This window comes from Nyctereutes procyonoides, unplaced genomic scaffold (assembly GCF_905146905.1).
Source record: "Nyctereutes procyonoides isolate TBG_1078 unplaced genomic scaffold, NYPRO_anot_genome, whole genome shotgun sequence".
In the NCBI taxonomy this organism is placed as follows: Eukaryota; Metazoa; Chordata; class Mammalia; order Carnivora; family Canidae; genus Nyctereutes; species Nyctereutes procyonoides.
Genome location: NW_026575133.1, coordinates 30,713,137 through 30,738,143, shown reverse-complemented (window position 1 = coordinate 30,738,143; position 25,007 = coordinate 30,713,137). Strand labels below are relative to the sequence as shown.

General features: G+C 48.3%; 1 protein-coding gene across 1 annotated transcript in view; it reads right to left on the bottom strand.

Annotated features, from left to right (window-relative positions):
- Positions 1 to 25,007, bottom strand: part of MGMT (O-6-methylguanine-DNA methyltransferase) — a 277,794-nt gene that overhangs the window by 183,526 nt on the left and 69,261 nt on the right.

The following is a 25,007-nucleotide window of genomic DNA, read 5'->3' as shown; positions in this document are numbered from 1 at the left end:
ATATCCACCATACACCAGGAACTCCTACAACTCAACAGCAAAAAAACAAAAACCCAAATAATCCAATTTAAGAATGAGCAAGGATCTGAATAAATTATTTTCCCTGAAGACAACACACAGATGGCTGAGAGATATGTGAAAAGGTGCTCAACATCACTCACCATCAGGAAAATACAAATTAAAACCATAATGAGGTACCACTCCACACCTGTCAGAATGGCCATCGTCAAAAAGAAAAGAGGTGAGTGTTGGTGAGGACGTAAAGTGAAGCCTTGTGCACTGCTGGTGGGAATGCAAACTGGTGCAGCCACTATGGAAGGCAGTATGGAGGTTCCTCAAGACATTAAAAACAGAACAACCATGTGATCCAGCAATCCCACCTCTGGGCGTATACTAAAAATGATCTTGAAAAGGTATCTGTACCCCAATGTTCACTGAGCCATTATTTACAATAGCCAGGACATGGAAACAACCCAAGTGTCCTTCTACAGATTAAACTATATAAAATGGAAGATTATTCATACACGAAGGGAATCTTGTCATTTTCAACAATGATGAACCTGGAGGGCATTATGCTAAGGAAAATACACCAGAGAGAGGAAGACAGACTGCCTCCTATCATTTATATGTGGAATAATTTTTTTAAGCCAATCTCAGAAATAGTAAAAAAAAAAAAAAAAAAAAAAAAAGAAAGAAAACAAAAGAAAAATTGGTTGCCAGGACTGGGGGAAATTGAGAGACCAGCAGAGGGACAAAAATGGTCAGTTACAAGACAAAGAAGGTTCAAGATTTAACAGTGTAACATGGTGACTATAGTTGGTAACATTGAATTGCAAAATGGAATTCTGTGAAGAGACTAGAACTTACATATTCTCACCAAAAAAAAATTTTTTTTTTTAAATAGGAGGCAATAGAGGTGTTAATTAACTCAACGGGAGGGGAATCTTTTCACAAGGCATGCCAAGTCACGTTGTATACTTTAAATATCTTCTTTTGTCAAGGACACCTCAAAGTGGAAAAAAAAAAAAAACTCCTAAGAATGGAAAAAGCTACCCTGACACAGAATGAGTCTCAGACAAGTGGTTTTCTAGGAAAGTTAAGGTGAGTGGTACAGTCACAGTTGGGTGTCTGACTCCTGGTTTTGGCTCAGGTCATGATCTCAGGGCCCGGAGATCAACCCTTGTGTTGGGCTCTGCACTGAGCATGGAAGTCGGCTTCAGATTCTCTCTCCCTCTCCACCTGCCATTCCCACTCTCTCACATGCACTCTAAAAATAAATTATCGTAAAAAAAGAAAAAGGAAAAAGTTAAGGTGATTCTACATAGCAAAAACAAACACCAAAGTACTTAAACCGTCACAAAGCTACAGGCAGCATTCCAACTATTTGCTGAAAATTGTGTGAAAGTCTCCAAATGACAACAGCTGAATATAAACAATAACACCTACGGCCCATTACAAGTCCAACCAATCTCTAGACTCAGGGAGCTCTTTGTTGGGGACACTCTAGTCTTGGTATACCAATGCAAAACTTACTACTGGGTTAGGTCTTTCTATCTCCCTCAAGAGGACTTAGCATTGCTTTCGGATATAAAACTCCAAGTATCAAAATTACAAAGCCTTTTATTTAGGATCCAAGGAAAATATTCTCAACCCAATTGTCTTAGAAGAATTCTTACAAGTTAATTAGATTTTATACTCTCCTTTTAAAACTATTCATACATTAGATATTGCAGAAAAACATTAGTCAGGGATTAGATAATAAACACTAAAAAGGTCTGTAGTTTTGTTATAAAATGTGTGTAGCCAAAAAAAAAAAAATACTGACAAATTTGCTTAAGAGTTTGGATAAAAATAAAAGATGCATTCCAATCAAACTCCTTTATAAAATACGTTTCAAATAAATCAAAGATGAAAACAGAAAATAAGCATGGATGGCTACCCACAATTACCACTACTAAAAAAGGGAAAGTAAATAAAGCATTTGTAAGCATTCCAGGATCCTAAAAAGCCACAGCACAAGATTCAAACTCAAACTACCAGTATAACAACGTTAACTTCTAGTTAATAGTTTTGACAGATGTACCAGGATTACATAAGCAGTTATTAGCATGAGCTGGGTGAAGGGTATACCAGAAGTCTGCACAGTACTATCACCTTTGCAACTTTCCCATAGATCTAAAAAATATCCCAAAATGAAAAAACTTGACTCCATTAAAATTTTTTTAAGAAAATTTAAAAAAAAAAGGGTCCATGGATGAAATCAAAACACAACTAATCTTTATCACTCAAAAAGTTCTTATAAATCAGTAAGAAAAAGATAAAAACAGAAAAAATAATTTTTTTTACTACAAATGACCAATAAATGTAAGGGAAAATGTTCAACCTCATCAATTACAATATAATCAAAATGAAGGCAATTTGAAGATATCTAAGTTAATGCTACCTAAAAACATTCTGTATAAGATTGTACATGAACACAAAGATGTCTATAGAAAGATGTTCACAACTAGCATTGCTTGAGGTTTGTCCAAACCAAGGACACACACACACATAAAGTCCTAGAAAGACTCTAAACATATTAACAGAGGATTCGTTTGAGACAAAAGAAATGTTGAGGGAAAAAAAAAGACAAAAGAAATGGTGCACCACTTACAATAAAAGACTAGGCAGTCACTGAAAGAAAAAATAGCTAAATAGCTCTCATGCTATGTAAGGAGAATTGGACAGTACACGCTCTACCCAAATTGTCCTAATTGAGAATAGTGTTTCAAGTCATTTTTCCATATAAACACAATATTGATATCCACACCAACGGGGAAGATTTGTCAGTTTATCATCCATAGTAAGTAATCAACATGCTGAAACATTTTAAATTCCCAAAACTTGAAATATCAAGCTCACAGAGAATGCCACGTGAATAGTAGCCAACTACTCGGAACGCACTTACAAGAGGAAGACCTTGACTAAGACTAAGGTGACCACTTTAAATCACGGTCTTTTGTAAGCCAACCGATTAAAAGATTTTTCTTAAAAAAAAAAAAAAAAAGATTCAAGGAAATTATCTTAATGGGTTAGTCTAAGATTTGAAGAAGTGTTAGTACCCACAGTAGTTATGTGTAATTGTAGGTTTTCCCTGACAAGATTTCACTGAAATTACAGGTTCACCTTAGAATTAACGACTCCTAACATTACTTGATCTTGACAAATCCCAACTAAAAATTTAACTGGAAGGTAAATGAAAAGCCCTTTATTTAAAACTCCCGTATCCACGCCGATTTTGAAAAACAACACTTAGACTGTAAGCATGGTTTGGATACGTTTATCAATCCCAGATGTACTTACTATGGGAAGATTATAGCTTAATTAAAGCCCTGGCAGGGTCAGTAATGTTCATATGCAAGATGCTTCTACAGAGTGTCACTTGGGTACTATCAATTAAAATGCACCGTGAATTGTTAAATGGAAAAATCCAAAACAAGAGCCTGTTGTCACACTCACGGTTCTCGCATGCATTAAGAGGTTAATTTATATTTTATTCTGATGCATGCATATAAGAGTAATACTTATATCAGATATTCATAGCTTACTTAGATGATTGATATCAATTTCTCTTCATAATAGGACCAGCAAATAAAACACACGGCGGCTCTAATATAAAGCAACACCATGTGACAAGGCTCCCTAAAACATTTCTAGTTTGGACCTCACAAGCTAAATTGCTTTTGCTGGCCCCTTCCACCTCTCAGCATGGATGACAGACAAATTGATCGAAACATTGGAAAATAATATGCTTGCAAAATTTCTCTGGGTGAGTTTTCAGTCTTTTGAATTTTTCATACAAGAACAAAATGAAAGATTGCCTCCTTGATTTTTCCTCCATTATGCGGCCCCATCTTATGTACTACAGGAACATACAATACTTCAAACAGCAGCAATACGTTGTAAACAAAATGTGTAACATTTTTCATAAAACACCCAAGCTGTGTGAAGTTGAGACTGGGTAGCAGGCATCCTTGCCCTGCAGATTATGTTGTTCAATTGTAATGAATTCATACATTTGGAGTTGCCTTAGGGCCGCTCATTAGACTTAGGGGTGTTTATTACAGGAAATATTGCCTGTATCATTTAAGAAGTAAGAAAGGCCGGGTGATTTGATTAGGAACGTTGACAGTTGAGGTGTGTAAAGAATATGTCATTCACTCCCATTCCCCAACTTCCATATTAGGATCCTTCATTTTTTATGACTTCTTTAAAGCCCTCTCTGAACCGCAGACCTGGGGAGCCAGAGAGAAAACTTCCCATAGAGCATGCGGCCCATGGCAGTCTCCTGACCCGATTTCCGCTGGACCTGTCCCTCACAGGTGCACGGACACCATTTCATGGGCAAACAGACAATAACAGAGAGAACGTTCTAATTATGCTCAGCCACATATAACCAAGGATGGGGAGGAAACATAAAGTATCCCCGGATCATATAAACAGGCCCTGTCTACCCGCTAACAACCATAACTGCCTCCACTTTCTGTTCTTCAGACGTCCCAGGCCCTCAGGCTCTTATAGAATTTTTAAATTAATGTCTATAGTATTCTAGGAGAGGCAGAGTCCTCATACATTTAAATTTACACCTCATGAAAATTCTTATTAACTAAATTTTCCCCTCAATACTCGCAGGTCAAGAATCGATGAATAGTGAATTTTTTTTTCAGTCAAAATTAAACAAATCATAAAAAATGGCATAATTTTCAGCATTGCAGATTAGATTTAGCGGGTAATATCTGCCAGATATGAAAAACAGAACTCATTATGTCGCACTAAAATAATTTTCACGGCAGTATTTTTGTTGGACTCCATCGGCCTCACCAGTTTTGGTAAGTTCACTACCATATTTCACAAAATAACTTGGTTTGCAAACAGACTTCCGCAGGTGCTGGTCCTGACGCCCCCGAGCTGAGGCAGCCCTGGTCCAGCCAGGCCACCTCCCGCCGGCTGGCTCACAGCATCCTTGGGAGCATGGCGGGGCTGGAGCATGCAGCACCAGCACCAGCCACGGAACACGGTGTGGGGGGACCTGGGACCCCGGGGTGGCTCAGTGGTTGAGTGTCTGCCTTCGACTCAGGGTGTGATCCCAGGGTTCTGGGATCAAGTCCCGCATCAGGCTCCTGCAGGGAATCTGCTTCTCCCTCTACCTCTGTCTCTGCCTCTCTCTTGAATAAATAAAATCTTTAAAGAAAAAAACACAAAAGGAATACAGAGGAACCTAACAGCCCTTTGTTCCTACTCAAAACCTTGGGTTCTCAGCTGTGGTGCTCTTGGGACTGGGACCCTGGTTGTGCAAGAAGACCCGGGGCAGCGATCAAAGGGAGCACAGTGTATGTGGGCCAGGGCAGGTGGCAGGGCCGTGGGGAGGAGAAATGGAAGCAGTGACCCCCCACACTCCAGAGGGGGAAGTGGGGCCCGAGCCTCAGCTCTAGGGTCTGCCTACAGCCATTCCTGAGAATGAGCGCCGCAGAGGTAGACAAAGAATGAACATGCACTCTGACAGAATTAGAAGGCGAGAAAAAGAAGTGTGTTCCGCAGCCTCTGAAAGCAGAGAGTCACTCACAACCTGCACACACCCCTCAGTCCTAAGGCCCCCGAGGAGACAGTGTCCCGGGTAAGATCTGCACACAGCGGCAGATGCGGGGCCCAGGGCAGAACTGCCTACAGAACCTTCCTGCGGCATCGGCTTGCCTTTCCACCCTCCCCTTGTGCATGCGAGGCCCGCCAGGCCCACCAGCACCGAGGCATCTCATCAACGTGTCCACCACCCACCAAAGTTACCTCTCAGCCCCAAGTCCGGGTTCTCCCCCGGCAGAGACCATGGTGGTGGCAGGGTGGCCGTGGAACTCACTGGCCTAGTCGGGTCTGCCCCGAGGAGGGGCGCCTGCCCAAGGCCAGCTGGGACCAATGCGCAGGCTTGGCAACACCGGCTAAGACCAGCGCTTAGCCCAGACACATCAACTACTTAGGTCAACTTGTAAGATTGATGTGAACAGACGGTGAATCTGGAAGTCTTTGAGTCACCGCAGCCTGAAACACCAAATAGGACACACAACGGCTAGTATCACTTCCTGCCGCCAACACCACAATACCCACAACTGCCCCACCCCCGGTGGCCTTAGGCCTATCACCACCCTGAGAGCAAGCAGAAGGGCCACAGGCCAGCAGGTAAGGCTGCAACACAGAGAAGTCACATAGCACAGTGTAAGTCCCCCAAGCCAGTAAGTGCTGGAGCTGGGCCCGGATGCCCGGCCTGGACACCCCCGGCCGCGAACTGTAGGAGAACAGACACGGACACTCACATCCAGACTGCTATCAGACCGTAACAACAGAATAGAAAAGCGACAGGTGGGGGGGGGGGGGACTGTAAAATGCTGACGGCCTCCTCTAACCCAAGAAGAGACGGTGAACCTACTGGAAACCTGCATCTCAGGACTCTCACCTGACAGGCGGAGGGCTGGACACAGCTGCTAGAGTTCTAGAAGACCGTTCTCTGTAGGGAAGGAACACCAAGGACAAGTGGTGGCTTCAGCTGGGGGGCAGGACGGATGAGACAGCAGAAAGGGAGGGCCTGCCGTGGGGCCAGCCTGCCACTCCAGCCAGAAAGCCCGACCCTGGCCGGGCCCATGGGAGCTGCCCAAGGAAGTCAGCTCCCAGGCTCTCATGGTCACAGTGGACCCATAAAAAGGTTCCCTTTTGCTTGAAATAAAACATCTAAGAATTGGTCAGTGATGAGTTTTTAGAAAGTCTTTCAAGCATCTCAAATTCTTAAAAAAAAAAGAAAGAAAGAAAGAAAAAACTATCATATAATCAAGTTTTGGACTACGATCAATTTTTTTTTTTTTTTTTAAACAGCAGAGCACTGTGAAGTTCTTTGGAAATCCATCTCTAAAATCCCAGGACATCTGTCCCTGCACAGAACTCCCGGAAACCTCAAATCCCAGGACACTTGTCCCATGCAAGACTCCGAGCAAGACCCCCTGACAAGGAGGGATGCCAAGAAAAGACCCCAAGGCCCTGTGACATCACCATTGTCTTGATTTGTAAACCTGCTCCCCATCAGGACAGCCACAAAATGGCACTTCAAGTCTTAGGAATAACATAATCACAGCCCTCAAAAAAAAAAAAAAAAAAAAAAACCTGAGGTGAATGCAAGAAACCTAGGACACAATGCCAAGTTTCTCCTTTCAGGACATCAAGTCTTGAGTCCAAAATATGAAATGAAAGGGAGCTTCAGGTGATGTCTCTACATGCTCCTCGGCCGCTTCCCGACTTCCGTACTTTCAGAGGGCTGCTTGCATTGAGAGCAGGAATATTTCTCTAACTCGTTTATTTTATTTTAATATGCCTGAAAGTGCAACGCAGCTTAATATCTAGGCAGAGCTACCATGTGGAACTGCAGCGTTCTTAAGTTAGGAGTGACAAATCCGAGAAAACCTCGACAATTTGGCTTCCATATCTCTGAATTGGTATTTCAATGACAGATGTTTGTTGCGGCAAAAACCTCTGTCAGAACAAAATTAGGTGATCTATCATTTTAAGATATGGTCTTCATATACTGTTTACTCGAAGATATCACTTGCCTCAAGCCAATTTTGACCAAGAACATTTTGTGATATGGAAGTGATTTGTATATCATCATTTTTGTGATAAATGTAGCTCTTGAACACAAAATAACCTACCATTGCACAGTATTACGGTTAAAACTCCTACACCAGTAAATCTGCACTAGTGCTTTTATTACTACTAAGATACTGGATCTAGACTCCAGGAGATTTTTTTTTTCCCCTTGAATAAGGTTCCCACTCGTCTGCCTCTGGACAAGTATACGATTTCTGATCCACTACTGGGGCGCCCTGAACCCCACAGCCTCCCCAGCTTCTGAATCGTCTTAGGGACCTGGTGCTTTCTTGGAGAGCTCTTGGGATTTTCAGGGTGCTCCGTAGCCCCTGCCACACCACCACTGCTTGCTGGCAGGCACGCACCTCGGTGAGCAGGGCCATTACTGATCTGGAGAGCCTCCTCCTTGGCCCACGATGGGGACGTCGGGTGGGTGCAGGGAGATGTCTGGGAGCAGTCACTCCTCCAGGGAAGACAGACGACACTCCTCCAAGCAGGGAGCAGCGAAAGGCAAAAGGTGACACTCTTGCCTGCCAAACATGAAGGCTGGACTGGGGGGAGTAGCACTAGGGGGTCAAGGGCCAGAAAAGGCTGAAGTCTGAAAAAAGGCACTGGTTTCCTGTGAAAAAGACAAAGTGATCCTGCTCACCACTCTCCTGGGTTTCTAAAAGCTCCAACACCTAGAAGCAGCTCTGTCAAGCCAAGGAGAGTCTTGACAAAAACCCGGGCAAAGTGGAAGCAACCAGCGCCATTTGTAACCATTACATATGGCCTGCCAGGCACAGGGAGAGGGCACTTCCTGGTATTGATCACCAACAGCGAGGAGTTATTCAACTCATCACTGTCTATCCCGTCCCAAACACAGGGCCCTGCCACAGCCGCCACAGGGATGCCCACCCTGGTATTCAGTACTCGCACCCCAAGAGCCCCCACGTGCCCACCCAGCGGGGAGTACAGAGCCGCACTAATGCGATCCATGTACGGCTCACCACCACCCTACGACCCGATTCAGCCCATTATTGGCTAAGCGGCCTCTTTCGCAAGAGTGAAAGAGCAGAGAAGATCAATGGACTTTCCATGCCCTATATCCCCAGAGTCAGATGGTCTCAAAGACACCCACCATGTGCAGGTATGAGCACATGGACTCCTCAGCATCACTGTCCTGCCTCAGATCGAGGTCTGTAGAGTCAGTGGGAACATTTATGTTACGTGAGAGTACAAAGTACGACCTGTATGCACATCACCAGGTGGGGAACCCCTGGGCTTTGAGGAGAGAAGAGGGCATGGTCTTTTACCCCAGCTGAATTCACAGGTGCCCAAGACACATCGGCGCCGGCTCCTCCAAAACCCAAGGGTGCACAGGAGAGCAGTCCCAGACAATAGCAGGTCTAAGGGAAGGACCCCGGGGGACCCCATACCACAGAACACCAATGTTAGGGAGGGTTACCTCGTGGTGCTTCTAGGGTGTTAGCTACTCGAAGAGGCAGGGAGGCGACAAGAAAGCATTACAGGAGGGGATGGGGTAAGCCAAGGCTAGGAGGGTCCATGAACAAATGAATACCTAGAGGACAGGGAGGGGCTGGCATCGGGGACCTCTGACAGGTGGGAGCCCATGCGCAGAGGCCACGCTGGGACAGAGGGATCAGGAGGGCATCTCAAGAGGCTGAGGGAAGAACAGGACAGAACATGAACTGTTGCTCCCGGGTGAACAGATGTTGGGGTGGGGAAGGACGATACCACAATAACTTGGGCTGGCCCTTGTGGGCACCTAGGCCTTGGAATGAGGGAAGGGTGCCCTCGTTCCCTGGAAAGACTACTTCATCATACCAAAAACTGTGCAAAGCACGTGGCTTTGACCTGGTACCCCTAAGCCATGGGAACATGTTTTCCTGCTGGGAGGCTGGAACTTCAGTACGTGCCATACAGAGGTGCCTACGGGACCAGCCCCCAGGACAAATCCTGGCACACAGCACGTCCTCGCGCTGCCAGAACTTGATGCTGGAGGAAGCCCCTTCGGCAGAGGCCCCCTGGGCGCCTGTGCCCACTTCCTGCAGACCTTACCTGTGTGATTTTTCCCTTATTCTGGCTTTGTGTCTTTTCTCTGCGAGGCACAGTCACGGGAACAACCCTACGCAGAGTCCTGTGAATCCCCCTGATGAATCATCGAAGGTAGGGCAGTCCTGGGACCCCTCCGGAACAGGTGAGGCAACTCACTCACAAGGCAAAGGGGTAGGTGTACAGGAAGAGGAGGGGGTCGCTGGGGCTGGCTGCGCATGCAACATTCACCCCAGGTCCCGAGTGAGGCTGGGGCAGGATGCGAGGATGCAGCCAGCACGGGGTGGGAGCCACTAACAAGAAGGGGCATGGGACCCCAGGAGAGGTCCCAGAGCACCAGGGTTGGGTGCTCCCACCCTTACCCACCGCGGAGCAATTGGAAAGGCAGTTTGGTTCCTAATCCAAGAACCAGAGCAACAGCTCTAAGTGTGTTTAGCCGTCTAAGGTCTAGGGGGAACAACAAGGACCTGGACTGCACGCTCTCTGCCTCCATTCTCCACCTGCAATTCCTGCATGTAGCCTCCTGAGCAGGGGTGGGGGGGCCTCCTTAAGTGTTCAGTCCCGCCCCCCTCTGTAAGGCAGGCAGAGCCATGCAGGACTTGGGAGCTCTACCCCAGCCCTACCCATAACCCTGGAGAGCTGCCAGATGGACAGTCTGGCTTCTGTGGAGGGCCAGGCCAGCCCTAGTGTGAACGACTGGGTCTTTGGGGAGCCCGTCAGCAGGAGGAACCATAGAAGCAGATCTGGGACCCTAAAGCAGGTCTGCAGAGCGTCACCTGTGACAGAGCACAGACCTGCAGTCCTGCCCTCTGAGGCACATTCAGGGACCCCTCCCCCCCAGGCAGGGCCCCACAGACTTCAATACACCAGGTCCTGAAGTTTAGCAAAAGACCACAAGGCACTCCAGGGACCGGGATGGGGGGGGGGGGGTCTTCGGGATGGGGCATTTCAATGTTCCACACCCCAAAACGAACTACTTTGCAACAGTCATCAAAGTATTTTTGGATTTTACATTAGAACCCTGGGTCCACTGGGAAGAGGGGCACACAGGTGCAGCCTCCTCCAGGTCATATTTCGATTGTCTCCAGGCTAGGATCCGGGTACAGGGGCTGAGCAGGGGAGAGTGGATTACAGGTTACACTTGGGGTCTGACGCAGGTGTGTGTCACCCGCTGGGATCAGGAATAGGCCTACCATATCCAGAGGACCAGGAAGTACAGTGGAGTGTAACAACGTCTACATTTCAATATTTTACATCCATTTTCAATATATTTTTCTTTCAGCCACACACGTGAATAGCTGAAACACAGAGGAGCATATTCATCATTCAACGAGATATATTGTAACACTGATCACAGGGGCCGAGAGGTCCACGTACCAGTATTACATTTTTCTAACATCTACCACATATTATTCAAAGTGATGCTTTCATGGCCTTGTAGATCAGTTCAGAGGGTAGATTGTGTCTTTCACTTTTTTTTTTTTTAACTCTCTTACCTGTCAGGAGCTCAGGGTACCTATAATTCTTTAAATTTCACCCACAAGGACATTGGGCTACACCGTAGAACAGGTTCTCAGCAACGCTGCTGCTCTGCAAGATTCTGCTTTCACGCTGAGCTGCTTGCAGCAGCTCACCTGCAGGAGCCAGGTTTCTAGGCTGCCCACCCGGCCCCGTGGCCTCTTCACACACCCGGACCCCACCCGGGAGCTGCCCTTTCTCTTCATAACAGGTGGAATAGGACAGGTTGCTTAGCCCCCCCCCCCTTTCTCTCCCTCCTCCCCGCTACAGAAAGCATTCATCTGTTGGGGGAAGACGGGGCAAGCCTCAGAGGTGTGGAAGCCCATTCAGGGACACTCTCCAGCCCTGCCTCTGAGACCCGAGGGAAGTGTCCATGGCTGAAGAGTCCCAGATGGGGCAATCCAAAGCCCAGGGCCAGCCAGGCGGGTACCCGACAAGCAGGGCTGAACAGAGAAGTCCAGGTCAGGGTAAGGAAAAGAAGGTGGAGGGGACCCAGCAGGAGAAACGGGGAGCAGAGGAAGGGGAGGAAGTTGGGGGGGTCGGCGGCACCCTGCCTACCGCATGCCCTCGAGGCACCCCCTCCAGAGGCTCCGGCCTGCCCAGTCCCCATCTCCCCCACTACCGACCCCCTTCAGACCCAGATGGTGACAGCCACAGCACCAACGGACCAAGGGTCAAGATTCCACCTTCCGTTGGTCACCCTGCACACAGAGCAGAGGGGAAAGTTCTCAATTACTGGGCATTTAAGCCACTGAAACAGTCCATTCCCATCAGCACAAGGATGATTCATCCTTATAACGATCAAACCGAGGCCATGTTAAGAACCAGAAGGGGCTTGTGAATCAAAGACTCAGTCACGTTCAGGGTAATTTTAAGGTTAAGTATATTTAATTGTATTGCCATGCTCCAAAAATTAGCAACCCATGAATGACAAAACTACTATCAACCAGCTCGACCCCTCATCTGACCTTGCCCGCCAGCCAGCAGAGAAAGACCCGACCAGAGGAAGTCTGTACCTTCACATGGCATCCAATTCGGTTTTTTAGATTTTTAAATTTCTACAAGAGAAAATGGTCTGTTAAATAAAACCCTTAAAAAATTATTTATGAGAGAGAGAGAGAGAGAGAGAGAGAGAGAGAGGGAGGCAGAGACACAGGCAGAGGGAGAAGCAGGCTCCATGCAGAGAGCCCGACGTGGGACTTGATCCTGGGTCCTCAGGATCAGGCCCTGGGCTGAAGGTGGTGCTAAACTGCTGGGCCACCCAGGCTTCCCAGTTAAATAATTTTTAAATAACTCACGAGGTGAAATCCTACAGATAATGTGGGTGCAGTGGCTGGAAAGTGGAACGTGAGGTCACATTATCGGCCAGGGAGAGGAACAGTTACCAGGTATACATCACAGAGGCCTCTGGACGTTAACGAGGTCCATCCCCCACCCCAGGACCAGCGGAGGGCACTGCCAGCCGTACGAGCCGGCCGTACAGCCTGACCGCCACCAGGAGCCAGAGGCCGGTGCCCCAAACCACGCATCCCACAGTGGATGAACACTCACAGAATGCCGGAGGACCTTTAGGTGCCAAGCACACCTTTAACTGAGGTCTATGTTCTTTCTCCTCCCAAAATAGGGTTCAGACTGATATTAACTTCATTTTTACAAAGTGGCCTAAAGGAGGTTGTATAGCTCATTCCAGTCACACAGCTAGCAGGTGGCAGAGTCAGGACCAGTCCAGCCTGGCTCCCTCGAGCCCCAAGCCCATGGTCGCTCCCCACCCCAGAGTCGCCGTCAGCAACAAGTCAGGTTCACAAAGCAAACCTAATCCCATCCATAACAGGCAAACAAAGCTTCTCCTGCTGCTGTCAGAAGAGAAAAGCGAACACAGCTGCCTGGCCCACAAAGCAACTGCTTTCAAGATTAGGAATTTTACGTCTGTCACAAAAATGCCCATCACATTTAATGTAGTTATTCTAGGAAGTTCCCTCCCTTTGCTAGGGGTCTTCTGAAAATAAAGCACATAATCACCCACGTCACTGTACACAGGAAGTCAGGGCTTCGGGGTCCCGTCAGGTGCCGGGGAAAAGCCAAAGATGAGTGAAGGGCGGGGGAATGTCAAGGAGGGCTGGAGTGGCATTCCCAAACAAACACCATTAAATGGGATTTTTTTTTTTTTTAACGCTATATCAAGAGACTCGTGAGATGCTTAAGACTTAAGCTATAGGGTTCAGAGGGGAATGGTCACAGAGGGTTTTGAAGGATTTTGGTCATGAATGGTATATAATTTTTTACAACAAGTCTTGCTCCAGTAATAAAATACTTTATTCACCCATGCCATTCCAAGTCAGAATAGAGCACGCCTTAGCCAACAGCGTAGTGCACTCACCGCGTGTTTGGTAGCCTTTGATCTGCATGCTAAGCTGCTCCAAGAAGACTTGGTCTCTATTTTGTTGGAGGGGCTCTATTACACAGCTCATTACAAGTGTCCCTAACTCTTAGACAACTCTTAGTTGACGACGTGGCTAATGAAGTATAAAGCTTCAACAACAACCCATTTACAAGTCCTGGGTGCTGCATCTCTAATGGAGGAAGTTTTTAATCATAAGCAAATGTAATCATTTATGTTAAGCAACCCATGGACCTGGTCAATGTAGCACAAACAGCCATTAAGCAAAAATTATGGCAAGAGACAAAATTGTAACACTGCAGACGTAGCAGTTTATGCTATTTGTAGATTCTAATAAACTTTGTCTTGATAAAGTGGAACCAAACCTTCCCTGTGCAGGATTCTAGACTTTAGGGTAGATTCACCATCCTCCTAGGCAAGTGGGACTCCTGCCAGCACACGACAGACAAGATTTTATCTTAACATCCACATTTATAAAACTGTTAGCACGGCACCACATGCCATTTGGCAAGTTGTGCAAGTTTTCTGAGCTTCCACATCTGAGGGACACAGCGCTGGGGCTGGTATAGACCAGGGGATGTGCAAGCAGTTGCTGCTCCCCTCATCCTTTGTCTAATGCAGTAGAGCAGGCCCTGCCGGGTTCAGCCGAGCCAAGGTCACAACCAACCTCCTTTCCAACCTTTTCTTCGACTTTCGCCCCGGCCAGCCCCATCGCTGTCTGCAAGGAAATGCCCCATGCCTGGGATCATCCCTATCATGACAGTCCAATTTCTACTCATCACTTCCATAGTAAAGGAGGAATTAATATCACAGCAAGGCAAGGGAGATTCACCAAGGTGAACGGGACAGTCACAGTTTGAAGACAGCAGAGACACTTGTCCTGGACCTGCAGAAATGAAGGATAGCATCCCTGTCCTCTTCCTGCACAGAGGGCACCTTCCTGTGCCAAGGAGACAACCACAGCGTGTTCCCATTGTTTCCCCCTTGGCATAATGCAGCTCAGCGGAACAGAACAAGGAAAGCAATATCCTATTCACCAAAATCAGCTTTAGAAAACAAGTCTGAAAATCTCTGCTTAAGAAGAAATACCGAGTATTCTGAGTGAGCCTCATTTTTAGGTGCCTTCTCGGGGAAACAGCAGCAGCAACACAAAGGGAATCCAGAAACAGACTTTTGCACCAACCAGACTGTGCTTTAATAGCTGAATGAAAATCTGTCAAGAAGCCACAATAAAAGATGTTCAACTGACGGGTCCTCCAGTTAACTGCTTAAATAATTTATATTATTTTTATTGACCTTGAACACAAAATTGGCAAGACACATTAAAGACTCAATTCAATGTGAGGTCTAAATTCCGTGCACACAGTAGGCACTCTGTGGCAGTAAAAGCAGTCAGGGTGGGCTAGGGTTGGTTCACTGAGCAGGGTCCAAATGCATAAAGCTCAGTCAGTAACCCAGAGCACGAAGGAGACTAAAGGAACCATGTTAGGATCTGTAGAGGACACGTGCAGGTGGTGTGCATTCACCCACTTGAGATAGAGCAAAGCTACGTATAAGACAGCTGGCTGTGTCCAGAATATGCTTCCATCATAATAGGCCAATAAAATTAAACTGGCATTTCTCCTTTTTCAAAACAGTAAAGCATACTTCATAAGATTTTTCGTATCATACACACATCTTTAAATTGCAAAGATAAATTCCTTACATTATCTCAACATCTATTTAAATAATCCTCGTATGAAGATATGCATATCCGGCCCTGAAACGGCACGTTGCAGGGTTCACTGGTATTGGTCAAGAGCGCCCCGTGTTCTCCTATCAGGATGATTAATGAAGGCACCTTTCTCACAGAATGTCAGACTCTGCCTTTTTAACAACTGACCTTTCATAGAATACTACTGAACTCATAATTCCACTTTTGTTCAGTTTCTTATTAGTGGAGTTAAAATTAATACTTAGGGGAATGATGGCCAAGGTGGTGCACCGTAAATCTTGGAGCGCGTCAGCCTTCCGTGCGGGCTACCCCAGGAACGGCACCTGCGCCGGTCCACTCCCACAGCATAAGTATTCCACTAAAACCTGTGTCCTTTCACAAGACAAATTAAGGGCAGCCTGCAGACCTCTGAGAACAAAGATGTATATATTTTTTAAGTCTTTCTCAAAACTACAAACTTTTTAGAGGACCCAATAAAATTGCTAATTTCCATCATAAATTTAAAAGAATTTACTCTTACTCAGTTTTCTGAAACATTCCTGATGACTAAGATGATATGTGGCACAACACATTCTATAACCCACATTCATCTCTTAGAAGTGACAATTTAATAACCCATCAAGGCAACACAATATGCCAAGGCCACTTACCTTACCACAGGATCACATGGAAAAAAAAAATTAGCTGCTAATACCTCAAGAACCCTCCCCTAAAATAGTGGAGGAAAAAAAATAAAAAGATGGGAAAAATGGAGCTAGGACGGGGTTTCTTCTAATTATCACTGGGAATAGCAAATTACTTAAGGACTCAATTTTTTCACCATGCCAACCATTTCCATACTCAGACATACCTAATTTCTATAAACCCCTTAAGGGCCCAAACTAGTTTTAGCTTCAAAGATCTTATGAGATCCCAGGGCGAAGTAAGAAGCCAAGAGTACATTCAATTATTAATTCTTATTAAATATTTGAGAAAAGTCATTCTGAATAAATATTGGCAATACAGTATACAGGTAAATATGTAGTCGAGGCCCACACAATAGGCCAGAGGATTTTATTCATCCCCGTTATCAAGGACGTCGTTCACATAAGGAGGGCTGGAGATTTCGAGAAAGCAGCAGGGTAATACCGGAGGGTAAAAGACGATGCCCGCACGTGGTCCCCGTACCCTGGTAAGTCGAGTATTCTCGGAGAGCTAGGGGATCACCCCGCCGCTGTACAAAAACCCCTAGAAGGCCCAACACTGCTCGTCTGAACCCCAATGCCCCCGTCACGGGGCAGGGCAGGAGGGCCCGCCGCCCCGAGCAGAACAGGCAGGACCACGTCGAGCACGGAGCCCAGCAGACGGGCATCCGAGACCAAAGTGGGAAGGTACGAGAGAGTGGAAGGGAAGAAAGAAACGGCAAAAATGATCTGACACACTTTGTGCGAGGCTCCAAATCCACTCTGTCTTCACAGAGAACAAAAACGAGGACTGTAAAACCAGCTGTAAAGCGGAGGCGCGGGGAGTGGCGCTCGGCGGGCGCAGCGCAGGGTGGCAGTCACGGAAAGACACGGGAGATTTGTGCAGAGGGTCCACGACGGTGCGACAGAACTGTGACACAATTTCCAATCTCAGAAAGGAGAGTAAGGAGAGGGGACGCTGCAGCTTCCAGTTAAAGAGGAGAGCGGGAAATCAGCGGCCGCAGAGGAAAGCGGCGTGCCCCCAGCCCCCCCAGCCCACCCCCCCCCCCGGGCAGCGGGGTCAAGGACACCGGGAAGACCAAGCCGACGGAGGATCAGGGCCACACGCCTTACGATGCGGAGGACACAAAAATCCTGGGGAAAGGCCATGAAATATTGATGATCTTCACTTCTGCAGAGGTAACACACCCAGGAAGGAAAACCACCCACAAACCTCCCATTTGCATTCTATAATGTCCTCAGCAAGCTCAGAGGGCTTGGTGTACTATTACATTTGCCCAAAATGGACAGTATTTCAATAAGGATTTCCTAGAAAAGACCACCTTCAATTCCATCACAGCCTGTTAGTCAAGGTGTCATGCATTTATATTTGGCCATTTATCAACAGTGCACAAGCTTCCCATTTTACAAAGACTCCCAAAGCCTGCATCCTGAAGACGCCGCCACCCCCAGGCTCGATCCCGGGAGAAAGGGGAAGCCCCTGCGTGGAACAGGTACAAAGGGAAAGTCAAGAGCATCTTCCAGCATGGGGGGGGGGCACATCTAGGAGAGAACATTCTTTGTTTCACAGTTAACTAGAGTTAACTACACCAATCTATCTCCAAATGTGATTTTTAAAAAAGATTTTGAGAGAGAACAGAAGTGGGGTGAGGAGCGGAGGGAGAGGGAGAAGCAGGCTCCCCCACAGAGCAGGGAGCCCCACGGGGGGGCTCAATCCCAGGACTCCAGGATCATGACCTGGGCCGAAGGGAGATGCTTCATTGACCAAGCCCCCCAGGTGCCGCCAAACGCGATTTTATATCTGTAGATTAATATTGTAAGAGCTTTCTGATTAGGTGTAATTTACTTCTGTTCTAAACAGTTGAGAACAAACCCAAGCATCCTTCACTCTTCAAGTCTGGTAAAATTCACTCCTGCAAATGTGTCATAGAATTTTCAAGGTATAGGGGCTTAGATCTTATTATTGTAATTGGGAAAAAATAATGAACTCCTAATTCCATCTAAACAAAAACCATAGCCAACTTCTCCACTTATCATTAAAATACTTTGTAAACACCTATATAAAAATCCAAAGACTTCTGCATAATCCACGTTCGAAACACCAATTACCTAATTATTTAACATTTACTGAGCTCATTAGTGAGTTCGTTTATGTGCGGTTCTCAAGGATACAGGACAGTATCAAAGGCAAACTGCAACTGATTTCTACCACAGAAGAAATAGATGCAGCAACATAAACGTTCAAATAATGTTAAAGATCCTAAAGATACTATCAAAATTGGACCTGACGACCCAGGCATTCACACAGAGACCCAAGACAAGCTACACCTTTAGGGAAAGGTGAGAGGATGTCCCAGAGAAAGCCCCAGAAGCTTCACCAAGGAGACTGGGGGATAAGACGCCCCCCTAAGAGGGTACAAAGCGTGCATTCTGCACCTGACGGCACCTCCAAGTCCTTGCCACCAGCTCGCTCATTAGAGCCATTTCTGATCATGAAACGGGGAAGGTGCTGCTGCATCTGGAGCAGGGGAAATGGAGGAATGGTACCGCCCTCGGCTCCAGGGACCACAGAGTAACAAGGAAAGGGATGACCCAGGCAGCAGAGACACAACAGGTGACCAAGGCCAGGAAACAACAAGTGTGAAAAGGAAGCACAGTCATTCACACGTTTTGCAGAAGCTCCCGACACAAGACGTCATTGGGCTCCATTCAAGAAAGGGCTGAATGATTCACACTTTCCGAGTCCAGTCCATGGAACTGGGGGGAAAGCCGGTCTCACTGTCACAAAGGCACAGAAATATTATGTGGGAAAGGTAAACACGATTCAGGACAAATATTACTCACCAGAGCCAGCTTTTCAAATTCACAGCTGAATCTGATTTAAAAAATAGATGCCTTCACCAAGAACAAACCGTGATATTAACCATGCACTTTGGGCAAGGATGACGTGTCACTGTGGGTTCATCGACTGCCACAAAGGTACCAGTCAGTGTTCACGGGGGAGACTGCATGTGCGGGGGCCGGGGGGGCTTGTCAGAAGTCTCTGCACCTACCTCTCAATCTGTGCTAGTAAAAAATAAAAAATAAAAAAAATAGATTCTTTCCTAATCTTTGCTTTTCCACTGTGGAGAAAAATAACAACTTTTTTTTAAAAAATGCTTATTTATTCATGAGACACACAGAGAGAGAGAGGCAGAGACATAGGCAGAGGGAGAAGCAGGCTCCCTGCAGGGAGCCCGATGCAGGACTCAATCCCGGGTCTCCAGAATCATGCCCTGGGCTGAAGGAAGGCACTTAACTGCTGAGCCACCCGGGCTGCCCGAGAAAACCATTTTGATCATCCTCCCAGAACTTGCTGTGTCCCAAGGCTCCACCTTACCCATTCCGACTCTGCCAGCGGTGCTGGGTTCAGGAAAGTTCCTGGCCAGGGAGGGCTGCCACTCTCCATCACATTTCCACAGCAATGTGAAGTTATCTGCACAATCAGTGACACAGCCGTCATCAAGAAGTGCCTTCTTGAAGCTTCTAGGGCTGCCCAAACCAATGGGACTATGACGGGAGGGGCCAGGAGACAAAGATGGAGGCATCCGAGGGGCCAGGTTCTTTCTGCGGTTTCTCTCCACAGCTGGCCTACTCCCTGCATCCTCACAGGGTCTTCCCTGTGTTGGCATCTAATCTCATAAGGATGCCAAGCACAATGAACAAAGCCCCCCCCCCCAACCCAGTGAGCACAGTTTAACTGAAGCACCTCCTTATCGGCCCCATCTCCAAATACCATCAAGCTCGAGCTCTGTGGTTAGGACTTCAACACATGAATGGGGGGGGGGGGGAAGGGGGCGGAGGATGCAATTCGAGCCCCAAGGAGCACGCTCATGGCTCATGGAGACCAGAAACAGCAGGAAGATGCTGCTTGATCTTACACAAGATGTCTTGGTAGAAGATCGGCATAGTGACAATCCTGCATGCTCCTCACAATCTAAGGCAGAATTGGCACAAAATGTGGCTTCTGCCTATATTTAAGAAAACAAAACAACACTTGCAAACCAACAACTCAACAGTTGATTACGGCCTCTGCAGAAGCGGCTCCCACAGGATGCCCACTCTGAGAAGTTCCAGCTGACCACACAGGCTTCCCTCGTCCCACATGGTTCTCTGCTTGCCTCAGGGAAACCCAAGCGAGTGACAAATCTGCGAGTCAGTAACCATGATCCTGGTGGCTAAAATAAACCCCTGAACTGCATGCTTTTTTCATCTCCAACCTCTATAACGACAATACTCCTTATGCAGAACATGGATATCGCAACCCCCGACCCCTTCCTTCAGCCCAGCTTCAGAAAAAGGGGACTAAAGTGCCCCACGTGTGGAGTAGGGGGGAGAATCTGGAGTCAAGAACCAGGACAGACGAGGTCCGGGCCCTCCAGGAACTCAGCCGCTAGAAGATACAGCCAGGAGGCGGTAGGTAGTTCTAAGTGCGGGCAGATCTAGCACAGAGTACATCCAAAGCTGGAGGAGCTAGAGGAGGGGTCCTCTCCAAGCTTGGCCTGGAAGCAGCCCCCAAAGTTCTCTCTCCAAGGACTGGGCTGAGCTGGGGTTCAAGGGACCCCAGGGCGGATGGTAGGGCCAGAGGTCGGAGCTGGCACTTTCTCATCTTAAAGAGCGAAGGCTCGTCTGTTCCAGGGGTGCGGTGATCCCACAAGGGATCAGAAACAATGCTGCAGTAGCTTTGTGAGGCAAGGACCAGAAAACGCGCTTTACGTTAAAGAAGTGTTCACCTGGCTCACAAGGAGGCTCCGTGAGGGCAGGTGCGGAGGCCCAGTCACGGCAAACCGAGCACCTGAGGAGCAGCAGCAGTCAGGATTACAGCACAGCCGTCCCACACAGCCTTTAGAAGAGAACGGAACTGAGAGACCTTAAAAATTAAAAAAAAAAATGCTCAAGACGGAAGGTTAGAGCTAAGAAGCAAAATACAGAATGGACTTTAAACACGGATGAAAACCTGTAAAGAATTCTACTGCATACGGTTTGCTGAGCAAGCAGAGATTTCACAGACGAAGACATCGTGAGCTCTTCACTTGCAGGCGGCTTATGGCAGCGGCACACGGCCATACACACACGTCAGGTCACAGGTGTGCAGAGAGGCCAGTGGGTGGCAGGGCCATCCATCCAGGACCCGGCCACAGCCACCATTCTCATGGCCTTTCAGCCCCAGCCTCACTCCCTGCCCTGGGAAACAATGGTCTTTCCCAGGAGCAAGCCAGTGGGCAGCAGACCTACAGCACGACCTCCACAGAGAGGGGCTGGGTGAGCCCGCCCCTGGCCTTCAGCCTCAGGGGAGGCAGGGAGGACAGGGGGAGGCCCTCGATGTGGACAAACCAGGAGATCCACGGCCTGCCCCGTGAACCCTCCCGAATGCTCTGGTCACTGAGCTCCCCCATTCTTTCTTTTGTGCCTTCTGCACCTGTTCTCACTCTGTGCCACACGTGTGGTTCTTCACGACAGTCTCCCCCGACAAAGTTCCTTGAGGGCAGGTCAGGTCATCGCATTCTAGCACCAAGCTACTGCAGGCTCCACTCCGAAAAGCTCAACAAGCATTTGCTGAATGGGCTGGACAGAAATGTGCCGTGTGCTCCCGTGGGACTGCCAGCGGCCCCATCAGGGTGAGCAGGACGCCTAGGGCTCAGTGCTGGGCACCCAAGCACCCACCGCGACCAGCACCACCCAGCTGGGAGAGGGCCTGTCTGTCGGTCGGTCCACTTCATTACGTAGCTTCCTTTAACCACGGCCAACAGAGAAACGTGCAAATCTGACTTTGTGAAAAGGCTACATTTATCTCCATTCACTTGGATATAATGTATTATTGCTAATATTAATAATTTTAGCTCAAGAAATTGTACCAGCCTCCCAAAGAAAGAGTCCTTGACCCAAAATATCAGAGGATATTAAACTGAGAAATGATCTACTGATGCAAATCATTAAGTCTATTTGCATTTGCTTACTGAACCCTGTCACGGAAATTAAACTGCGTGCGGTGGGGAGCGCGCCGGCTGCGCATGGTTAGGAGGAGACATCTTGGTGGATCCGAGCTCTATGTCATTAATTTTCCCACTTTCCCTCATTAACAAGTAAAATGTTTTTACTGCTTGAAAAGTTTTAATAAATAGAAAAAAGCAGAGCAGCTGACATACTTTTTAATGTAATATACAACGGCTTTTAATATTTTTACATACATTAACGAAAAAGCTAGAGGAAAACGCTAAAAGGTCATATATGTGCGGAAAAGCTGAAAGAATAATTTTCTGGGAAAGACGGCCAGGTCTCGCGGTTCGTGTGTCCACTCCGCGTCCTTCCGTGGACGTCAGCGGCGGGCTGCTCACCCTCACCCACGAGCGCCAGGGGTCGCGGGCCGGCCGGTGCCTCCAACGGGTGCCCCGCTTCCCCCGCACGCCAGTGAGGCCAGGACAGCACGCCAAGGGGACACGGGCCACGCCGAGGGCTCCCGGCATCACTGGCCCCGCTGCCACACCGGAGGGTGCGGCCTGGGTGCTGCGGCATCACCCGCCCCGGAGCTGAGGGTCCGCGAGGGCGGCAGGGAGGCCCACCCCGCGGCCGGCAGCACAGGGCCGAGGCCCGCTCCTGGCCGGGGGAGCCCGCTGGTCCTCGGGTATCGGGGGGGGGGGTCCCACCTGCAGGCACGGCCCAGGAGGATGGATCCGTGGCCCCCCTGCTCACACGCTGGCCTTGCTCTCCTGACGAGCTGACCTGTTGAGGGGGCACTTAAGACAATTCGCTTCTTTTTGCCCAACAGGAGCTGCCCCTCGTTCCTTCTTATTCCAGCTTCATGCCGTAAAACTAGTGGCTGTCCCCACCGACAGACCTGGAGCCACCACTTCGATAAAGTGCCAGGGTCCAAGCACAAGCCGCCACGTGAGCCCCTGGGATTCAGGGCGCAGATCTTCTGCAGGACAGACGGACAGACAGAAGGCACGCTCGCCAGGCGAGGGGCTCGCTCTTGCAGGAGCAGCATGGGCTGAGCCCCCGGCGGGCTGAGCGGAGCTCCCACCGTCTCCTCTAAAGCTCATCAGATACACCAGCCTTCTGGTTTTCTGGTGCTAATCTGATACTTCGGTTTTTGATCGCTGAACCCAACATTGGCCCATTAAAGACGGAGAGGAAAGAAGTGCCAGTCACAGGTCAGAAGACCGAGAAATTCGGAGGTTTAAAGTCTGTGCAACAACAGCCCTTGAAACTATGCAAAAGCCAAAAGGTTCAAGTGCAGGCCAGAGCCACCCAGAACTGCCAGCATGGGGGCTCCCGAAGCAACAGGAGCAGGGGCCCCAGAACCTTCCCTCTGGGCTGCAGCCAGCCAGCCAGCCACCGGTGCCCCTCATGTGCCCTCCCACCCCTACCCGGTCACCTGCCTCCACTTTCTCTGCAAGAGTCCAGGGGTATCAAAGAGGATGCTGACGGGACTAACGCTGGATGCCCGGCCCAGCACCCTTTCAACCCTCATTGTACAGCAGGGCCTTCCTTCGCTTTCCCTCCACCCCAGTCGCATGGTTTCTGTGGACTAGAGTCCTGTTTTTAATCAATAATCGCCCGTAGTTGCAGAAAACCGTACACTTCTTCAGAGTCCAGCAAACTGCAGCGTCCCTGCTCCTGACTGGGAGGAAGGCCCAGCGTCCACGCACTACCTGCCGCCACCGACCAGCCGGAGTCAGCCCTGTGGCCCACCTGCCGCCCGCACCCAGGCAGCTGCATTAGACACCTGTCGGGGCACAGGGTCTCCAGACACATGGTTCTCGGCTTGGGGGAGCCCACACCACTGGGCACTAAAAGGTGTAAAGATAGGAGGCAGGACGGTGGCTGCAGGGCCTGAGCTCAGGGTAAACTTAGAGGCAGAGAGAGCCAGTCTGGGAAGAGGAGCACCTTTCTGGAACTTTCTGGATGGCGGGGGGAGGGGGGGGTGTCACAGAACAATGCAGATGTACTTAATGCCACTGAACTAGATGCCTAGGAAGTGGTTCCGATGGCACATCTTACCACAAAAGGACACATTTGGGTTGAAACAGTACTGACTAGGGGCTAGTACCACAAAGGGGGCTTGCTGCGCTTTCCAGCTAGGACCCAGGACCCCAGGTCCCCCAGGGGAGCCATCCACGGAAGCCAGCCCCGGCCCGGCACTGCTTAGCATCTGGACAAAAGGACGACCATTTCTCTCTAGTTTATACCTCTGCTGCTCCGTATCAGGGAAATAAACTGAAAACAGATTTTAAAAAGAAGATCATACATATTTTAGTTCTGTCAATTCCAACGATCCCCGCAGCGCCTTAGGCTGGAGTGAGCGGCCGTCCTTCAAAACGGACCTCTCCTAGGGGCTTCTGGCAGCGGCCGTGAGTCTTTTTAACACAACACCAAAGCCATACTTTGACAAAAAAGTTGTCATCTCTAGACTGCTTAACCAGCAAAACAGCCCAAGTTCGCAAACACATAACTTTTCATGCAAGCAAACTAATTTCCTTAGACCTCATTTGTCAAGAAGTGAAAAAGTCAAACTATTAACACGTCTCGTGCTGAAGTAACTTTAAGGGTTTCATAATAATAGATGCAGAAGGGGACCTGCCTCCAGAAAATATTACTGCTTCTGTTTTAGATTCAGGAACTCGAGGTATCTTCGGCCTTCGGATACGAGGGCTAAGAACACAACTATAAAGTTGTCCGTTTCTGCTAGAAAGCACTCTACAGTTGGCAGTAGGTCTAACAGCATATATCAATCTTCAGGCAATAAAACCCTAGAAAGCTCTTGAGAACTCCGATGCAAAAAAACGAGGTACCCCCATAAGGAGTTACCCCGTTAAAGCGGGACCCGGGAGCCGGCCTGATGGAGGGAAGAAAGGCTGCAGGAGAAGCTAACAAGACGTGCAGGCGCCACCACGTGCGGTTGTCCACACACGGAAGTTACAAAAACACATTCATTTCTTCA